The sequence below is a fragment of the Acanthochromis polyacanthus genome, chromosome 14, assembly GCF_021347895.1.
Source record: "Acanthochromis polyacanthus isolate Apoly-LR-REF ecotype Palm Island chromosome 14, KAUST_Apoly_ChrSc, whole genome shotgun sequence".
Lineage (NCBI taxonomy): Eukaryota > Metazoa > Chordata > Actinopteri > Pomacentridae > Acanthochromis > Acanthochromis polyacanthus.
In genome coordinates this window covers 20,189,724-20,210,382 of record NC_067126.1, presented here as the reverse complement: position 1 = coordinate 20,210,382, position 20,659 = coordinate 20,189,724, and the positions used below count along the sequence as shown (strand labels likewise).

Below are 20,659 nucleotides of genomic sequence, written 5' to 3'. Positions count from 1 at the left end.
TATATAAGCATATAAATAAACCATATAGCAGTTTTATTTCTAGCATGTAATGCAACGCTATTTATCTTGATTCTCTGATTACACACATGAGGACATATTGTAATAACAGCTTAGAACTAATTTGTCTGAATGTATTTATACTAAATCCAAACTATGGTATATAATTATTGCTTTTAACTAAGAGACAAGCCTGCATTACTGCTGGGCCAGCACATTTTAAAAGGCAGCAAATAGAATTATTTTCATCAACATTTTTTTTTTTAACTCAATGTGTCAAATTTGAAATGCTTTCACACTTCTCAGTGGTTTGCTGACACAACTGCCTGTTCAGCACAGCTCACGAGTTGTCTCCATTTAGCGTCAGCAAAGAAGGAAAAATATCCCTGTTTATTGAATGGACATCAAATGTTCACATTTTATTTTCAAATAGTAGAGCTAGGCAGTTAATCTGCCGTTTCAAAAACCCTACATGGCCACAGCTAAGATGCCAAACTTCAGGGTTCTAGACAGTAGCCAGAAACCAGTGGGTGATGCCATGATGGCTACATCCATCTTTTATTTACGCTCTGTGTGCTAATCTTAAGACCATATTGTTCAGTGGTTAAATATCTGAGAGCCACATCTGATAATTAAATGTAGTTCGGCTTCAAAGCAGCAACCACAACATATACCACTGTTCAAAAGTTCGGGGTCATTTAGAAATGTCATTATTTTTAAAACATTTTTTTCAATAAAGACAACATTAAATAATCAGAAATACAGTCTAGACATTGTCAATGTGATAAATGACTTTTCAAGTTGAAAACGGCTGATTTTTAATGGAATATCTACATAGGAATACAGAGGAACATTTCCAGCAACCATCACTCCTGTGTTCTGATGCTACATTGTGCTAGCTAATGGTGTTGAAAGGCTAATTGATGACTAAAAAAAAACCCTTGTGCAATTATGTTAGCACATGAATAAAAGTGTGAGTTTTCATGGAAAACATGAAACTGTCTAGGTGACCCCAAACTTTTGAACAGTAGTGTATATTCTTGATACATTCAGCTATAAATAATGTGACATAGTGGCTTTGGAAAAAAAACTCTTTAGATGTAAGAAAAACTTTTTGGTCTAGATAAAACATGCTGCTGTGAAAACATACACTATCACACTGACAGACTGAGATATTGCAACATCTTCTGCATATGTGTGCTGTTTCACGTCACATGGATTTTATCATTTAGTTTTGAAATGAACTGTCAACCTAATGTTGCAAACACCCAAACACTGTTTTCAGTTCTCTCTCTGGAAAACAAGCACTGTTGAATGTAGAATTAAGGTAATCCACTCTCTCAGTATACTCCAGATCATGGACATGACACTTCCAGTCCAGTTTGCTTTACATGCAACACATGCAGCACGTGTCCGTATCTTTACCAGCTTGGCTTAATATCTTAACATCAAACACGCTTGCTGGGAAACAACACGAGGAGTGCAGGTGCAGTTCATCAGCTCAGACTAATAGCAAGATACCACCCTGCACCCGACTGAACCGCCTTGACATTCATATCATCACACACAACCTCTCTTTGATTGTTAGTGGCTAGAACATGGTAATTTTATTTTCAGTATGGCGTTTCACTTCTTATGATGTCTTTAATATTGTTACTCTATTTCTGTACATGCACATCTACTTATCGTCTGATAAAAACTTAAACTGGTGCATCATCCTTTTTATTCCACAAAAAAAATGAATGATTAAAACTGTGAGTCATTGTGACATTCCGACTGATGTGGCCTAGAAGGAAGAAATGGGTTCCAGTTAGCTTGGTCTCCTCCTATTTTCTGTCATTTTGTGAGAACAGTAAGAGCTGATGGCAGAACAGAGGGGATAGAAGAGGGTCTGCATAAGGGAGAAACCCCATGTCTGTCTGTCTGCGGGAGATGATGGGTATGTGGGAACAAGAAAGTAGAGGAGATGCCCTTGAAACAGTGTAAAAACACAGCTTTTCTGAGAGCTTCCTGTCTTAATCAACAGGGCCAAATATAGCTCATGGACTTTTCCCACAGGATCAGCTGTACATTTAGATCCTCCCATGTGACTAAGAAAGGTCTGAATTAGAGTGTAGTCACTGATGCTACCAGGCTCAGGACATGAGAGCAGACCTCCGAGTTGCCAAGGGCATCACCAGATGTCAGGATAAACAATAGCCATCCCACACAGATGTGAACGAGGCGTGAGTCGTCTTTGTTTCATGAAAAGACCTCACGTTTTAATCCACCCACTCTGACTGATGCACGCAAAATTCTTTGCGTTAACAGAGCAAGAGGGAGGTTGTGTTCTTGTGGTTTTGAAGCAGACAACAACTCAGATACCAAAGTATTCCTGTCACTGCATTCACACCCTCACCAGCATGCAAGCGGCCTCAGGGCAAAGCACATGGATCTATTTACAACGATGGTCCAGAGAAGGGGAAAAGTCTACGTTCTAGAACTAATGTTCTTAGTTGACAGGGAAAATAAGAACATAGTCTATAGTCTGTCAAGCCCTGGAAGCTGTACGGTCAAGGGATAGATGACGCAACCAAGTATCCCAAGGAATTATGAATATTGAAAGATTATGTCGCACACAATCTTCATCCAATGCTGATGCTCAGTAGCTGTGCAGAACATAGTGTGCTCTTTTGCAGCAAGGCAGAAAGTAAATGCATGGGTGGGTTGTTGGATGGATGTACAGTACATTGGATGGAGCGCTTATGAATCAATCATTCATGTGGGCTTTCTTATGTATACAGTATAGTTAAAAAATATGGATATATTTACATACACAGAATATATATTTTAAACAGTATATGCAGCTTCTTCCCGCCTTAAAAGTACTCAAGAACAGAAAATATTGCACTGGAGAAACAAATAGGTTACAGCAAATGGCTACATTTAGTGTAATCTAAGGGTTTTGCAGAATGTGGTGTTTTTCCTAGTAGAAGTTTGAATTGTATAGCTTTTTTCCCCTGTCGCTTTGGCATTTATCTGAAAAGGCTGCGATTTGCTCAGAATATGCATCTACCTCTGGATGAGCGGCTGCATTAATTAGGTTTTCCAGTCCCTTGGGTGCAGTGAAACAAGCCGGAAACACATCAGTGGCATATTGTCCCCTTATGATGGTGATAAGGTTAATGTGTTGGCAAACAGCTGGGAAGTTCCACATCCAGCAGTAATGGAACAACATTAAAATTAATTTTGAGTCTTGCTGGTATCTAGTTTGCCACTGTAAGTACAATGCTTTCCGCTTACAGCTTGAGAGTAGAAATGAATGTATGTTACATGCAAGCCAAACGAGTTCACACAGTATCCATTAGGCCTATCAGCAGCTGACAAATCTTTCCTTGTTTTACAGTTTACGGGGGTTTTAAGTCTGGTTTCTGTGGCAGCCCTCCCAGTACACTTGTAGCAATACATTTTTGCTTGAACCGCGATAACATTAGTTGCCCCAACTGAAGAGGTGAGGAACTACAGTGAGTGAGATGGCATAAGATAGAACTATGGCAGACAACTCTGGAAAGTATCCAAGAAAAGTTTCTAATGCAACAAATAAAAAAAGGAAGGATTACAGTCTGAAACAGAAAGCAATCAACGTCATAAGCACGCATTGACATTGTGTAATTACTCGTACTGTTTGAAGAGGGAGACTGTACTGCAGTTTTAAGCTACTCAATGCTCCAATGAGACAGTGTCTGAACCAGAAATAACACAAACTATGACAAATACAAATGATTCATTGTACGTATATGTTACGTTTCTGGGCTGCTGCGCTTCTCCCCCTCTGGGTAATCTGTATTATGTTCAGATGAGAGCCGGTCCTGCACCTTCATCCCTCCCATCTCCGTATTCTTGTCCGGTCTACAACCTCTGCAGCCAAACTGGACTGGAGCAGACCGAATTACTGCCTACAATCATGGTTCCAGCTGGCGTTTACTAGGTTCGTTCATGCCGGCTTCGGGGCAGTTTGTATTAAGAGAAGTTGAGCTGCCTGGTGAACATTTGTGAATATTTGTGCTCGTGGTTAGTGTGCATTTGAGAGTAGACGCTAGCTAGGGATCTGAGACTTGTGAGGAAACACTATGAGCGAATCCTTTGTTAGTTCTCAGTTAGGGGTGCTGCTGCTGTGTATTTTGGTTTAGAGTTGTCTTTATATCTCTTATCTTTTATTTTCTCCCAGTTTTGTAATACCAACTTCTGAGTAAAATTCACTTTTGGGTTTGTTTATTTCTGTGATTTCAATAGCACTCATTTGCTTTTAAGCCCCACACTATTTGTGTTGTTGTGTCCATACCCAATTTCAAATAAATCCCAGCCTACCACTCTGGAACTCAGTTCTGTTTCGCATTCTTTTTGTTACTTTCCGGCTTCCCTAGACAGCCGGATCATAACTGTATAAAAATATTGATTAATATTACCATCAAAAGGTCACATTCTGACATATTTGAATGGATCTGATCATGTTTCAGTTAAACTGATACGAAGTCTCTTGAACTTTACTAATCTAAATGAGCTAAAAAAAAAAAACAAGTTTAAAGCATTTCTGGCCACTATATACAGTAAGAGCTTGGTGCATGGAGGGTTACTGCCGGTGTCAAATAGAGCAACGCTGTTAGAAAAAAGAACAGCCAAAAACCTTTTGAACATGAGCAAAAAAATACATATATACTTATGTCATACAGGATGTGGTTTCACGGCCTTATTACTGCATGTTATGACATACCATTCTGAATGTCAAGGATGTTTGGGATTTAAAAAGTTATAATGTAATATAGTATAACATCACTTTTGTAAACATCATGAAGCACTTAATAAAGTTCTAATTATAACACATATTCAGCAGCTGAACTCTACATGAGTCACAAACAATCCAGAGAGATTTCATGTATTGTGGAAAACAGTCCGAAAAACTGGCAAACACAACAGCATTAGCACACAGCAGGCAGCAGGCCCAACTTACTGAAAGAAATGCTTTAGTGTCAGGATGACAGCTGAACATCACAAATGTCTCTTCTGAAATCTGAAAAAGAGATTTAATTAACACCTGCCATGTCAACTCCGTTCCTTCAGACAAAAATCAAAAGGAGCCCCTATGAAACCAAATTCTCTGTTCTTCTTGGTTTTCTCAGCTTTGAACCAAATAACAAAATAGTTTCTGACAACAATAGTTTGACATTTAAAAAAAAAACATTCATTTACTTTCTTAAGGAGTTAAGGCAGAACTGACACCATTTTCATGTCTATATAATATAAATGTAGCTGGAGCCTGCAGCTGATTGACATTTTCTCAAGTACTCTACTTAAGTACAGTTTTGTAGCACTTCCACTGCTCTATAGGACTGTAAATGGGGTCACCAGCCTGTGTGTACATGTATATGTGTATCCTCATGTATTAGAAACCCACAGAGCTTCAATTTTTCTGACTTGTGCGCTCTTATGAAAGTGTCAGATTTGGGCTCCACATCACTTGGGCTCCAATAAAATTGAACAATAATAATCAAGAAAACAAACCTTACTTTTTCAACAAAAAATGCAGTAAGTTGAAAAAGTATGCAATCTGTCAAAACAATTTGTAACTGAAGTGTTTTTTCTTTGTCTGTAATCACCTCCTGACCCCCAGAAAATAACACCACCTGCACCAGTTAGAGCAATAAAATCCTGCCTGTGCACTGATGCATTAGTTTGAGAGTAAATGAATATGTGAATCACAGGGATCAATTTGCAGCAAAATAACTACTTTTACTTTTGAAACACAATCACAAACTGGCTCAGAGAATGTGACAAAGAGGGAGTCTACAGGAGCAATTTAATCAACACAAGTAATGTATCAACACCAATGTCAACACAAACTAGAAAAGCACTCGGAGAGCGCATACCTCCGCCATACCGTTTGTCTGTCTGTCCGTCTGTGTGTCTGTGTGTGTGTGTGTGTGTGTGTGTGTGTCTGTCTGTTTGTCTGTTAACAGCATAACTCAAAAAGTCATGGATGGATTTTCACCAAATTTTTACAGGATGTCCGGAAGAGCAAGAGTAAGAATCGATTAGATTTTGGAGGTGATCCGAATCACCGTCTGGATCCAGGAATTTTTTGAAGCTCTCTTGTCCTTCGACTTTCAAAAAATTCCTGGATCCAGACGGTGATTCGGATCACCTCCAAAATCTAATCGATTCTTACTCTTGCTCTTCCGGACATCCTGTAAAAATTTGGTGAAAATCCGTCTATGACTTTTTGAGTTATGCTTTAACAGACAAACAGACAGACACACACACACACACACACACAGACGGACAGACAGACAAACAAACTCCGGTGATTACATAACCTCCTGGCGGAGGTAACAATAGGACAACACAGTAATTAATTGTATGATAATTTTGACACGACTGTACTTTGATTTTTAACTCAGTAAAGGATCTCAGTGTTTGTTCTATCACTGCTATGCTCTGACAAAAGAATCCACTAATCAGTACCTGTAAAACTGGCTACTTAACTTCATCAATCTGCTCAAAAATGCAATTTGCTATTGTTCATAGCCAGCACCAACTGCACGTTTTTTTACAGATTAAACAAGTGAGATGTAATGCAGATACTTGTAAACTTGAGAGTTACCCAATCTCCCATGAGCTATATTCCTATACCACCATAGTTTCTGTTACTTACATTTTCAAAGAAATGTACTTTCTCCAAGAAAGCTGAGATTGTAATGTAGAAAAGGCTTCCACTTCAACATGAGCACAATGGCATGATTGCAACAGAACTGTCACCTGGGACACTATTGTTTGTGTCCTGGCAGGGATGAGTGCGTTTCCATTTAGCTATTTTACTTTCAGTTTTCATTTACTGTTTGTTTAGGTTCAGATATTACACATTTGTGAATAGGAAGAATAGGAAAGACTGGATTAAAATGCAAATCTATAACAAGATGTTTGGAACTTCTCCTCCATTTTCCCTGTTACCAGTTTGATGAGTTTAACCCCACTTAATATATGATTGGATGGATAATATGAATCATATAAATGACCGAAATATGTTGATTTAAAACATATAGAGTGTGTTTGCCTTAAAACATTGGTGAGAATGCAGTTTAGCGGTTTAGAAACATAATATTTGGGAGACAGGGCTGTTCAGAAGCACTTACATTTCTGCAGTACCTTAACAAAGAGATAGGCTCGCAGCTCCTGCTGATTCCAGTCTTTTAAAATTACATCTTCCCTCCGAATCTGAAATTTGCCTTCGCTTCAACACCATGCCCTCATCAATCAAACTTGACAACAAAAAACTAACAAACACCACGGTTGTCTTCAGTTACTGTTAAAGGAGGCTGTGAGTACTCAAAGTCTCATCATAGAAAAAGGATCCTATTCCAGAGGCCTGTAGTCTACGCAAAGGAAAAAATAGTACAAATATCGAGTTAAAAATACACTGGTTAAAAATACACAAGGCACCATCGTTCACAGCACCTGCATAGCTGCTAGTAATTCTCCTCGCTGTCAATGTAAATGTTTTGATATAGCTATAGGGCTACCAGGCTGCGTTCAAAATAGACTAACCTGCTGAGTATGTGCTCACTGCTTAACCTGGGGCGTACAGTACAGTCTGGCGGGAATGTGTGGCTAATTCCACCAATTCTTTCCACTACATGGAGCCACATTTTCACAGGTCAGTAGACTTTCTTTGTCAAGTGCTCTAAGTGCACCGACAGGCTGACAGCTTTGCACAAAAGCTCAAGCTTCTTTGACAGTTTTTTTTTTTCCTTCTATGTGATATTTCTGCATCCTACCAAGCTGCTGCTTTGCACAGAACACAGTTTCACATCTGTGTTTGCAGAAGTCATTAGTGGCCATTAAAGTGCCATACAGCTGGAGGGGGATTTTCAAGCTAAAATCTGGCCTGAGGCTATAAAAAAGTGTTTATCATTCTACTACATTATATTTAGGAATAGGTTAATACTTCTTCATATCAGTGGATTTTATCAAAGATGCTTCAACTCAGATATCAGTTTCTTCTAACCGCAAAAACACTATGTACTGAAAAATATGTCCTTTGAGGGCTTTTTGCAAGCTAGTCAAGCACCTTGTACTAATCCTCTCTGTGTTCAGTGTCATTCTATCCATCCAGACATTTCCAGAGCTCCATGCTGCGCTCACATTCTGGGTTAGTAAAAGAGATTCTTGAATTCCCAGGGTAAAATATGACATACTTTGCTACTGACACTGATCATAGTGAACATGGAAGAGCAGTAAAGTAGTTAGACATCTGTAACTGTCTACCAAAAACATGCCATTAATGCATTATGTATTCCTTTGTTATAACACTTGAATGAGTGTCTTTTAATACGTATTACAGTCCAACAAAGTCAAACACAGGGTCCTCGGGGAGTGAGTGGTTCCCTCTGGGTCCTGTCACGACAAAAATAACACTGGAGCTCGGTCAATTTTAACAGCTCCAAGGAAGCCAAGGAATATCCTCCATGTGCTCGCTGCGGGCCCTAGACTTGACCTCCAAGAGTGCTATTCACGTCATTACTAAGAGGTTCAAGTTGCTCTGTTCGCTTTGAGGTTTCTGATAAAACATGTAACTGATCACATGTGTGAGCCACACATGTAGGCAGGTTCACAACAGAAACCAGAACAACAGTGGTATATCCCAGTACCATCCCAAATAAAGATATAATAATATAATAATAATGGGACAGGCTGATGGTAGGTTAACCCCTAGCAAGCTTCGTAATCAACTGAAACAGCATCGTATTAGGAAAAACAGTCCTAACTAGATGAGCCCTCAGTAGAGGGCAGAACCCCGCCCTCTGCTGGCGAAAACCCTGTACAACTGATGCAATATGTATCAATTTTGATCATCGTACTTATCTCCCTCCCTACTTGATCTGCTGACCTGTAACTCCACAACTGAGCAGGGGACCTTAGACTGATCTTCAGTGTCAAGTTTGATTATCCTGACTTCAGCGGTTGCAGAGATATCGGACCGGACATAGCCACATACATACATACATACATACCCAGACAGATACCGCACCGAATGCAATAACCCCACCGACGTACCCATCGGGCGTGGTTAATAACTGTGCATAAAGGCTTAAAAAGTATGAATCTGGCAAAACTTGAAAAAAATGTGATCTAAGTTTAGAAAATATAACACAATTTTCATTATTATGCACACACATTTACAGTCCACCTGACATTTTAAGTAGTAATCTCATTTGTCTGTCAGATGTAATGGGTTGTAATTTAACTGTCTGGTTTAGCAATAAAAAGAGTACAAAATTCAAGTACCAGAAATGTTGCTTTTTCAATATGTCTCCGTGTGTGAGCTTGGAACAGCGAGCAAAATACAAACCATTGAATATTAAGAAGTAAAGACAGCACAGTAAACTACAAGACAGGAATACAGTGTTAGCTCATTAGCCTGCACACTGTTGATGGTAGCTCACTTCTCTCAGTGGATGGCTGTTTGGTCACTGGTAGAACAAGCCGAGGTGCACAAGAAGACATGATTATGTGGAAGCTGAACAAGAATGCAGCCTCAGCAGGAAAGCTACAGTGTTATTGCCTGTTCAATTGGTGGCTCTTGTGTAGCAGGTTGCTGTCTGGCTCACCTAAACATTAGCAGAGCAGCAGCCACAGCTTTAGTTAAGTGGAGGTGTAAGGAGAGCTAGGTATGGTGTTGCCACTCAGCCTTGCTGCTGATTTTTCCTGGTGGCCACTCATAGTAATGAGGCTCAAAAAGCAACACTGGCATAGATCACCTTTATAAAGCTGCTGACAGGATGACTGCAAACAAGGTCAGGGAAATATCTGATTGCTATTGGTCAGACAGATTGGAATTTGCAATATGAAATGCTAAAATCAAGCTTTATTGATATTCACTTTGTAATAGATTTAAAACGTGATGGAACATTAACACAAATAATACCATCAAAAGAATCAATTTGTAAAACCATCGACACAACAGTTTAAAATGTACAGTTTTTAAATGATGAGACTGAGCTCATGTTAGTTGGACCACAGTGTACCTGCCTAAACCAATTTATTTGTTGATCAAGGGGCAACAACCCCTGAAAGTTCCATCCATCAATCCATCCATTATCTATCCACCTCTTAATCCTCATTAGGGTCATGGGAGTATATCCCAGATGACTTAGGGCAAAGGCAGTAGACACCCTGGACAGGTCACCAGTGTATCACAGGGCTAAATATAGAGACAATCAATCACATTCACACCTATGGACAATTTAGAATTACCAGTAAACCTCTGCATGTTTTTGGACTGGAGTACCCGGAGAAAACCCACACATGCAGAGGGAGAACATGCAAACTCTCAGGCCAGGATGCGAACCAGGGATCTTCTAGCTGCAAGGCAGAGTGCTAACCACTGAAACACTGTGCAGCCCCTGAAAGTTTCAATGTGCTCAAATTAATTCAAATTGAATTACAGCAGCCGCCTTATTATTTAATAGCCTCAGCTCGTCTATCCTAAATTGTAGTCTTTCCAAAGTGGTAATAGCATGGTTCAAAATCCAAATTTTAATTGGAAAGGAATCAATTGTTCAGCCCTACTCTCCAGCACCAGCAGTGTTTTATTTTAGTCACCTAGGGGCCAGGAAGGACGCTGTGGGTGGGGGAACATGTGCAGGGAAACACTAATGCCATCTGCAAATGCTAGAGAGCTAGAAAACTCTTGTGGGTCATGTTCTTGGCAAGCAAGTTTTCATTCCAGTGAAAAAGTGTCCTTTGAGTCCAGTATCCAGTTTTCAACTCATCCATTGATGGAATAGTGAGACAAGCAGTGCATTTCTTTGTACCAAGCTCTTATTGTGTTTAAAATTGAATCACAAATAACATGTAAATGAATAAACATAGTAGTTTATTATGTTATTTAAGCAGTTAAATAAAATTCAGAGCATTGAGATTGTCCAGGCCATTCTACAGGGATGAAAGGGATGCAGAGAGCCACAGCGCCCTAACGTTGCATGAACAGGGCCTTCGTTTCCTTTCATCTAGGACTGTCAACATGGTACATAACATCAGGATAGCTGTTACACTGGAACTTAGGCCTCGACACTTTAGACCCTTAAAGGCTGAGTACAGAAACCTAACCACCCCTGTTGGCATGCACTACCTGCTGGCAACATTAGTTCTTAAATGCTAAGGTGCTTACTGCCCACACAACTGGACTGGACAGTGGATAAAGTTCAAAGATATGTTCCTTAACTCTTTGATGCTCAACATGGGTCAAGAGATGCACATTTTCCATTGAATATGGGTTACTTTTGACCCATGTTGTACACCAAAGGGTTAAAGAAGCATCAGTCCACTTCAGGTATCAGCTTCTCTGATCAGTTCCCCACAGCGCATATCAACACATGGTTGACAACAAGCCCTCCACTCGAGACAACCTGAGTCAAGTCAGAGATCTTCAACTCATGCTTCAAAATATCAACTTTCAGGGGGCAACCCTACAGTTTTCCATCTATGCAGAAAGCATACAGGCACAGTACAGCATAGCTCACCCACATATTGGTAGCATTCTGGCCCCAACATACAATTAAGGCTGTTAGTCATGTGTAATGGCAGAAAATAGTCATGACTGTGATAGGTCATGTTTTTCAAGAGTGTAGCCCAACTGAATCATGAAACATGCAACCTGTGTAGACAGCTGGTTGGATTAAAAATAAAACTATCAATACACTATATGCTGACACTATCTGAAGAGTAAGAAAAGGACGTGATTAACTTTTCTAAAACGAAAACTGCGACGAAAATTCCATGTTTTGCGATGACTAGGCATGGGCCGGTATGAGATTCTGACGGTATGATAACCTTAGGCAAAAATATCACGGTTTCACGGTATTATGATTGCAGCTCTAAAATGTGTACTTTGAATGTCTGTATTTTTTTTTTAAAAAAAGGAAAAAACGTTTCAATTGAACAGTCTTATATTTTTAAACAATATATAGAACACGATGGACATTAGAAAATATGTATTTAAAATAAATGACTGAATGACTAAATGATTGCTGAATTGTGGGCTGAGCTTCAGCTTTTGAGGTGGACGCCCTGTTGCTGCCAGAGCTGCTGCTGTCCTAAAAATAAAAAAATAAGACATACAAAATAAAACATTACACGTGTGTCTCTCTTCTTCACGTCATGTTAGAGAGTAAACTAGCTGATGTTATCCATCTTAGCAATAAAGATTGATGAAAGAAAAAAGTTGTGGATAACTTTTTTTTTTTTTTTAACTAAGGCAGATATGGTAACTAGCATGCTAAGATAAATCCTTAGCAAGCTACACACGTGGACAAAATTGTTGGTATCCCTCAGTTAAAGAAGGAAAAACCCACAATTCTCACTGAAATCACTTGAAACTCACAAAAGTAACAATAAATAAAAATTTATTGAAAATTAAATAATCAAAAACAGCCATTACTTTTGAATTGTTGATTAACATAATTATTTAAAAAAACAAACTAATGAAACAGGCCTGGACAAAAATGATGGTACCTCTATAAAAGATTGAAAACTATTTGACCAGAGTGACATGATTAACTCAGGTGTGTCATTTAATTGACATCACAGGTGTTTCCAAACTCATAATCAGTCAGTCTGCCTATTTAAAGGGAGACAAGTAGTCACCCTGCTGTTTGGTGAAAAGGTGTGTACCACACTGAACATGGACAACAGAAAGCGAAGGAGAGAATTGTCCCAGGACATCCGAAAAAAAATTATAGACAAACATCTTAAAGGTAAAGGCTATAAGACCATCTCTAAACAGCTTGAAGTTCCTGTGACAACAGTGGCTCATATTATTCAGAAGTTCAAGACCCACGGGACAGTAGCCAACCTCCCTGGACGTGGCCGCAAGAGGAAAATTGATGACAAATTGAAGAGACGGATCGTTCAAATTGTATCCAGAGAGCCCAGAGCAACCTCCAAAGAAATTAAAGGTGAACTCCAAGGCCAAGGTACATCAGTGTCAGATCGCACCATTCGTCGTTGTTTGAGCCAAAGTGGACTTCATGGGAGACGACCAAGGAGGACACCACTGCTGAAAAAAACTCATAAAAAAGCCAGACTGGAATTTGCAAAAATGCATGTTGACAAGCCACAAAGCTTCTGGGAGAATGTCCTTTGGACAGATGAGACCAAACTGGAGCTTTTTGGTAAGGCACATCAACTCTATGTTCATAGACTCAAAAACCAAGCATACGAAGAAAAGAACACTGTCCCTACGGTGAAACATGGAGGAGGCTCAGTAATGTTTTGGGGCTGCTTTGCTGCATCTGGCACAGGGTGTCTTGAAAGTGTGCAAGGTACGATGAAATCTGAAGACTATCAAGGCATTCTGGAGAGAAATGTGCTGCCTAGTGTCAGAAAGCTTGATCTCAGTCGCAGGTCATGGGTCTTCCAACAGGACAACGATCCAAAACACACAGCCAAAAACACCCAAGAATGGCTGAGAGAAAAGCGTTGGACTATTCTAAAGTGGCCTTCTATGAGCCCAGATCTGAATCCCATTGAACATATGTGGAAGGAGCTGAAACATGCCATTTGGAGAAGACACCCATCAAACCTGAGACAACTGGAGCTGTTTGCTCATGAGGAGTAGGCCAAAATACCTGTTGACAGCTGCAGAACGCTCATTGACAAATACAGAAATCGTTTAATTGCAGTGATTGCCTCAAAAGGTTGTGCAACAAAATATGAAGTTATGGGTACCATCATTTTTGTCCAGCCCTATTTCATTAGTTTGTTTTTTTAAATAATTATGTTAATCAACAATTCAAAAGTGATGGCTGATTTTGATTATTTCATTTTCAATAAATTTTTATTTATTGTTACTTTTGTGAGTTTCAAGTGATTTCAGTGAGAATTGTGGGTTTTTCCTTCTTTAACTGAGGGGTACCAACAATTTTGTCCACGTGTGTAGTTACCATATCTGCCTCAGTTAAAATATAAAAAAAGTTACTAAAAGATAGAGATGAGTTTTGCACGTCGGGCGACCTTCTTCCTCCAAGCCGTGGCCGTCTGGCTTTTTACGGTAGCCGAAGTATTCCCAAACAGCCGACTTAGTCCGCTTGGACGGCGGAAAAAGTTCCGGGGGCTCGCCTCCTTCAGCCATCACACAGCCTGCTTGTCACTCACAACAAACGCAGGTGAGCGGGGGGAGGGGCGCTTTAGGCTGCAGCTTCACACAGCGTGAGGGACCTCTACTTTCTCCCTGATGAGACGTCACATTAAAAAAAAACGCTCATACCGCAGGAACAGTATGACGGAAAATTTTAGTGGTTTTGAAACCTTGACTTTTTCATACCGTGGTATACCTTAAAACCGGTAACCGGCCCATGCCTAGCGATGACTGCAATAAGTATATTTGAAATCAGATTGATACCTTTCTAGAGATGCACGGTAATGTAAAAATCTCTCCAGCCATTAACAACTGAGGATTCATCCAGGTCACGCTATGAGCCGTGATAATATCCACTATAAATAATACAGACAGTGTTTCTCTAAAGGGAAGCATGCAATTTGAGACTTTTATTAACCTTGGAAACCAATTAACTGCAGTATTATGGAAGGGGTTTTGGCACAGCTTGCGGCAGCCTAAGCTTGACAATAATAATAGTCATATTTTCACAGTAGAGTAAGTTAGCTAATTGGAGATCCAACAGAAATGTCAGTTGAAGACATTTGCTCACAGCAGCAGAAAATTCAGGATGGGAAAGAGATCCAAAGCAGTGTAAACTGGTTGGAAACTGAGCTCTGCAAAACCAGAATTCTGTGTCCTTGTAGCAAATGATTTATTAATGGACTTTATTTGTCAAATCCTCATGAAGAGAATGGGGTAACGTTCTTATATGGGGCAGTGACTGAACTGGAATTTATTTAACACTCATTTGTAGCGACTACCCAGCGCCGCAGGTTCACCTTTGGAAGACAAACAGACAAACACGCAGAGCTTCCCAGGGACCATTTCCTCTATTCTGTATGCCAGGAGCCCCCTCCCACACAGTAAATCAGGAAGCTTGTGTCACTGACAGTTTGTTTAGCTCACACAAACATGGAACACCCTTAGAAACCACACAGCCTCTTTCCACTCCCCTCTATCCTCCACAAAGCACTGCAGCTCCCACTGCCAATCACTACCTGCCCACATGCTGCTCCTGAAGACATGAACCCATGACAGCTCCTATCAGGCACCATGTGCATTGAAATTAAACAGGAGAAGGGGAAAAAAATGACCCTTCATAATGTATGAGGGGAAAAAATCACCTTAAAAGGTTTCACATCCCTGAAACTGAATCCAGAACCTGAGGGGAGCGTTGCAAATGTACATCATTGTGCTTTGGTGTAATACGATAACTTCAGCCTGGGGTAGGCACACAGGAAAAACATATAACATATACCAGGCTCGCTGATTTAATCTGAGCTGAAACACAATAAGGGCTCAACTTGAACACATCGGAAGGGCTGTAAAAGGTGCGGTAAGAATTAGAAATTGTTGATCAGATGCCTCAGTTAATACACAGACTCTGCAGTGTCCACCAACAGTACAAGGAATATAACAGGAGAATCTATAATGAGCCGCCTGCAGGATCCCTCTGTGCTTTGATGATTTATGAGGGGTCACATTTCATGAGAATTGTCATTACTCTGATGACCGAGAATCAGGTGGCCTTTGCTCTCCTCACAGTAGGTCACCAGCAATGTTTATAAGATGATTCATCATAAAGGCAGCATGTAAACACATATATTGACAAAAAATGCTACACAACTGCTTCTCCCGTGTGAAAAGCAAAAAAAGGAATCATCCCTTTCCTGCTTGGGTGTAAATAATGGCCCTAAATTCAGCCTTTCAACATCACTAAGCTACTGTATGTCAGAATCACTACAGTGAAATAAGAGTCCACTGTCACGCTACTCTAAATGCCATTGCTTTAGGAAAGATCCACCATACCATAGAGATTGCAAAGGCTTTGGGAGCTATGCTGCCAAGACCTTTGTCTCGCCCACATTTAATAGCCGTTTTCTGGACTCAGGCGGTAAACACTCAGCATGAGAGTTTGAGGACTGAATGCACGACATTCCCGCTGCACAATCAGCTCATGCATTTAGTGTAGGCCCGGGCCACTGGAAGATGTCACAGCAAAATGGCCTCAAAGACCCATCTGACAGCTCTGCCAACTGGCAGCTTTGATGCATTCACTGTCCAAAGTGTCCTGACAGCCGACATGCAAGGACAGCAGCTAAAACACAGTTTTGCCAAGCGTCTTTTTTTGGCATCTCTCAGCACTTGTGTCCTTTAATAATCCTGTCTATGATGGACATTTACGTGGAAATGGTCTAAAAATAACAACATACATTTAACAACATATATTTTGAATCATTTATTTCATTGCAGAAACTGACATTCATTTAGCACGGTGAAAGGTAATGTTTCAGAGCTGGGGGGCTCATTATTAGGAAACGTAACATAAATGAGAGAGGTCATGATCAACAGGATAGGAGAAGCAAAAATACATATTTCTCGTGCACAAATTTTTGGTTATTTATTCAGCATTTTCACACCTTGTGAATTATTGAATATATCTTCAAGAAGTAAAACAAATAAATACTAATTTGTTGAAGATGTAAATTATCTGACATATGCAAGAAGTCAAAGAGGTTTCTTCACTTTTTCTCAATTACGCAATCCGTCAAATAATGATTCCTATCTTTGCTGTTGTCTGTTGTTTTATTCCCATCTGTTTAAGCGTATCAACTAGGGGTCAAGTGATTATCGGTTTGGCTGACAATCAGACCAGTTTTACAGTTTTTCCCAAAATCCCCAACATAATTAAATCATTTTATAAAGTGCTGCTTTGGCTGGGATGCAGTTGCCTTTGCCTGCAGTCACTCTGGTATCTTAAAGTCATTTCCCACCCACAACACTACGTGCACCGCAGGATAAATGCTGAAAGATGTCTTTTAACAAATACATCATGAATAAATAAAGGCATTTCAATGGATTCTTGTGTTGGAGTTAGTGCTATCTTTAAAATTGACATTTTTACAGCAAATGCATCAATTTCAAATGTGTTAACCAGCTCCTTGATCAATATGCTCCATCGATACATATCTTAAAAGCAATATCTAAGGATGCTGTGCTTTTCTAAAAAAAAAAAAAAAAAAAAAAACACTATTTGTTTATAATTTACTTGGCTGTTAATATTAGATATTACCAAGAAAAAAATCTTAAAACATCCATCACATTTTAATGAATTTGAGAGACTGACTGCAGCTGTTTCCATATTCAATGTTCAACCATGAGCACAATATTTCCTTAACCTTGCAGTTGTAATTCCCCAAACTCTGTTTTTCTTCTGCTGCCAGGAACAGGTATAATAGAGAGAGATAGGAGTTTAAAGACAAATAGGCAAACAAAACCAGCCCATAAAACCTGATGCTGTGACATTTTATACACTCAGTTCAATTCATAACTGCTGGAAGTGCCAAAGAGGTTCACTTTTAAAGTGCTGACTGAAAACATTCCACATCGTCATTGCAAAAAGTAGCAGTACTCTGCATCACATTTGCAACCAGATCAAATTCAAAGTGCTGATGAGAGGAGTTCACTGGTGTCCACTAACTGTGCTGTGAATAAGCAGTGTGCTTGTCCTGGGAGTTACCTCTGCGGTCACCTCCTTCATAACGATTCCAGCACATCTTTCCTCAGCACAGCATCCTCTGCCAACGGTGACCATCGTCATCATACCCTCCTCCTACACATCATCATCACCACCATCACCATCATCATCTCTTCACTGTCCAGCCCACAAACTTCCAACATGTCCAAATCTGCAGCTTATGTAACCTTGCAGATGATTTAGCAACCAGTGACTATTGCTGACACCAAAGGCTCGCTGCTGAATGGAGCTGATTCATTTCTCTCCCAGATTAATCCATGGGAAAAGCCTGGCTGCTGTTTCATTCCAATACACTTGATTATTCAATCTATGGAATTAATATGAGGTCTGGGAGGAAAACTGAGTCTGTATCCACCACAGCTGAGTCGATCAGATTGTGATATGAAATATTTTCTATGCGTGTAAATACAAGATCCTGCGTAATTTCGTTCCTTTTAAATGGGCTTTTACGCTTTTCCTTAACGCGTGCTTAGACTGCACGGTAGACTGAGTAAAGCCCTGTATGCATCACTCGATGTACAACCTACAATCTGGCACATCGTGAATAAATCAGGAAAAGGTGAGTCTGATTGTCTCATGAGAGACAGCTGTTAAATATGTGATCTAAACGGTGATACATGACGCGCCTGGGTGGACTTATAGTGTCCACAGTAACTGCTATTTCAATTCCATCCATATTTCTACATGCAGCTCCTGACAGAAGGACTGCAGATTAACTGGACCCAGCAACGATGCTCAGGCTGGAGTCTGAACGTTTGGATTCAGGACAAAGCAGTATATTCTATTAATGCATCTTCCTCGGCTCAGTAATCCGTGCAAATAGCGCTCAAATGACCTCGATAAACACACAGCGCCGAACAAAACGCCTTGTCAACTCCGCGTTAATTGTGTACGACAGAGCTGCAGCTCGAAACGCCTGGAAAACATGGAAGGAACACAGCGCATCGCACACAACTCACACTCCGCGTCAGCTCGTCCTACCAGAGAGTAAAATCCGGCAGCAGCAGCAGAAGAAGAAGAAGGTTCGATCCGGAACGAGGCAATCCTCAGACTGTGAGCTGGTTTGGGGCGCAGAGCAGCACAGCCAGCGGGTCTCCGGCGCGCAATGAGCGCAGCTGAAAGTGCTGTCAGGTTGACGTTGGAAGGCAACCCACTGCTTCCTGTTACATCACACTGGAGCTGAGGACCTGGAAGCTGTGGCCACTTTTACACTCTCAACTCCCACACGCTGCTGCACACTTATGAGTGCAGTTTGTGTTGTTAAACTGCAGCTTCTTTGTTTTTTTTTTTACTGGAAAATTCTGTTTACTTTCTCTCCCCACCACAGTCTGCAGAGCTCCAACCTGCTGCTTAAGATGCTGAGTCTTTAGGAGAGAAACGCTTAAAATCCATGCAAGATTTGGGGCTGGTAATTATGCTTTCGTTCTCTGGGCCACCCAACCTGCCCAACACAACCAGGGTTGTAGCAGAATATTAGAAATAGGCTACTTGTCTGTTAGCAACATTACTCAAAAACGGACTGATGGATTCGGATGAAATTTTCAAGGAAGATCAGAAATGACACAAGGACCAAGTGATTAGATTTTGGCAGTGATACAGCTTATAGTCTGGATCCATGGATTTGTTAAATATTTCTGTATCATTGTGAGATAGCAGCACAGCACCACTGTAACTGACTGCAAGTGAACACTACATCAGCTGCCTGCTGATGATCACGTGATTGCGATCCTACAACAAATCGAAAGTTCTGGACTGATTAGGACTAATCTGTCCAAAATAATGAGAGAAAAAAATTGAATACTTACTAGGCTATGAGCATTGAATGTCTATAAAGGTGGACAAATCCTCCATGACATCAGCCGCATTCTTGAACAGCGCATTAAAAGCCATTTCATCACTATCTTTACAACCCTTGACTCCATTTAAGTCCTGACAGTTGCAAAAATTGCTGAAGAAGTGGAGCAGGAGTTGAGCTGACATCTCCTGGTCATGGACTGCCTTTTCATGGCGCTCACCTGCCAGACATGCCCTAAATTATGCAAAACATTTGCCTTTAGGCAACTTATATAGAGAAGCTGTTTAAAAATTCACCTCATGTACATTAGCAGAGAAATAAGCAAAAAAAAAATAATTAACTTTAAAGAACGATATACAACATGAATTTGCGTTGTAAATTTGGGCATTTTAAAATGGAGCTCTATGGGGATTAACTCGTTTTTGGAGCCAGCCTCTAGTGGTCATTCAAGTAGCTGTAGTTTTGACATTTGCTTCATTTTTTTAAACCCCACTTGTCCTCAGCATGAATAACAACAACAAGCTGACTTGCAGTTATATGTATTTTATATGTTAAAGCTGAATGCTTTATTTGTTTTTCATAGGCTGATTATGACTAGATTTGAGAGAAAAAAAACACTAGATACATGTCATATGGTATTGAAGGGGACATTACTTGCTTAGACATCCTGCATGCAAAATTACATTAGCATTGATTTGGAGTTGTGTTTCTGTCCGTCTGGTTAATGCTATTCATTTCATCATTTTGCTTTTAGCCCTGTATTGGTCTAAGATTTGCTCATTCACTCCTTTCCCATAAAATATTGACCTGATAGTAACCTAATAGTAAGCTTAGATTTCATCCACCTACTAATCATTATTTTTGCAAAACTGTCGTTAGCAGCTGCTGAGTTGCTCAACTTCATGTAAAAAATAAACTGTCAGAGTAAAGTACAGTCCATTGCATTTGTGTATAGTTTTAGGAAAGCAATGCACATCTGTTTCTTTAGTTTTGAGTGTGCTATACAGTGGATAATTTACACACTCTGAACTCACACACTGTAATAAAATGCCAGAGTATGGCAGAGACAACATGCTTTTATAATACAGGAAACAAGGACTGATTTGGAAAATTGCCATGGTTTTCACCAGCTGCTCAG

General features: G+C 40.1%; 1 protein-coding gene across 2 annotated transcripts in view; it reads right to left on the bottom strand.

The window, feature by feature from the left end:
- The window catches only part of calcrla (calcitonin receptor-like a), a 38,523-nt gene extending 19,620 nt beyond the window's left edge, over window positions 1-18,903 (bottom strand). The window contains exon 1 of one of the 2 annotated variants that reach the window (XM_022191852.2): window positions 18,686-18,903. The gene's annotated coding sequence lies outside the window, so the exon portion shown is untranslated. The remainder of the gene's footprint in view (window positions 1-18,685) is intronic. The other variant, XM_022191849.2, reaches the window with a different exon arrangement.
- Between the last annotated feature and the right edge of the window lie 1,756 nt (window positions 18,904-20,659).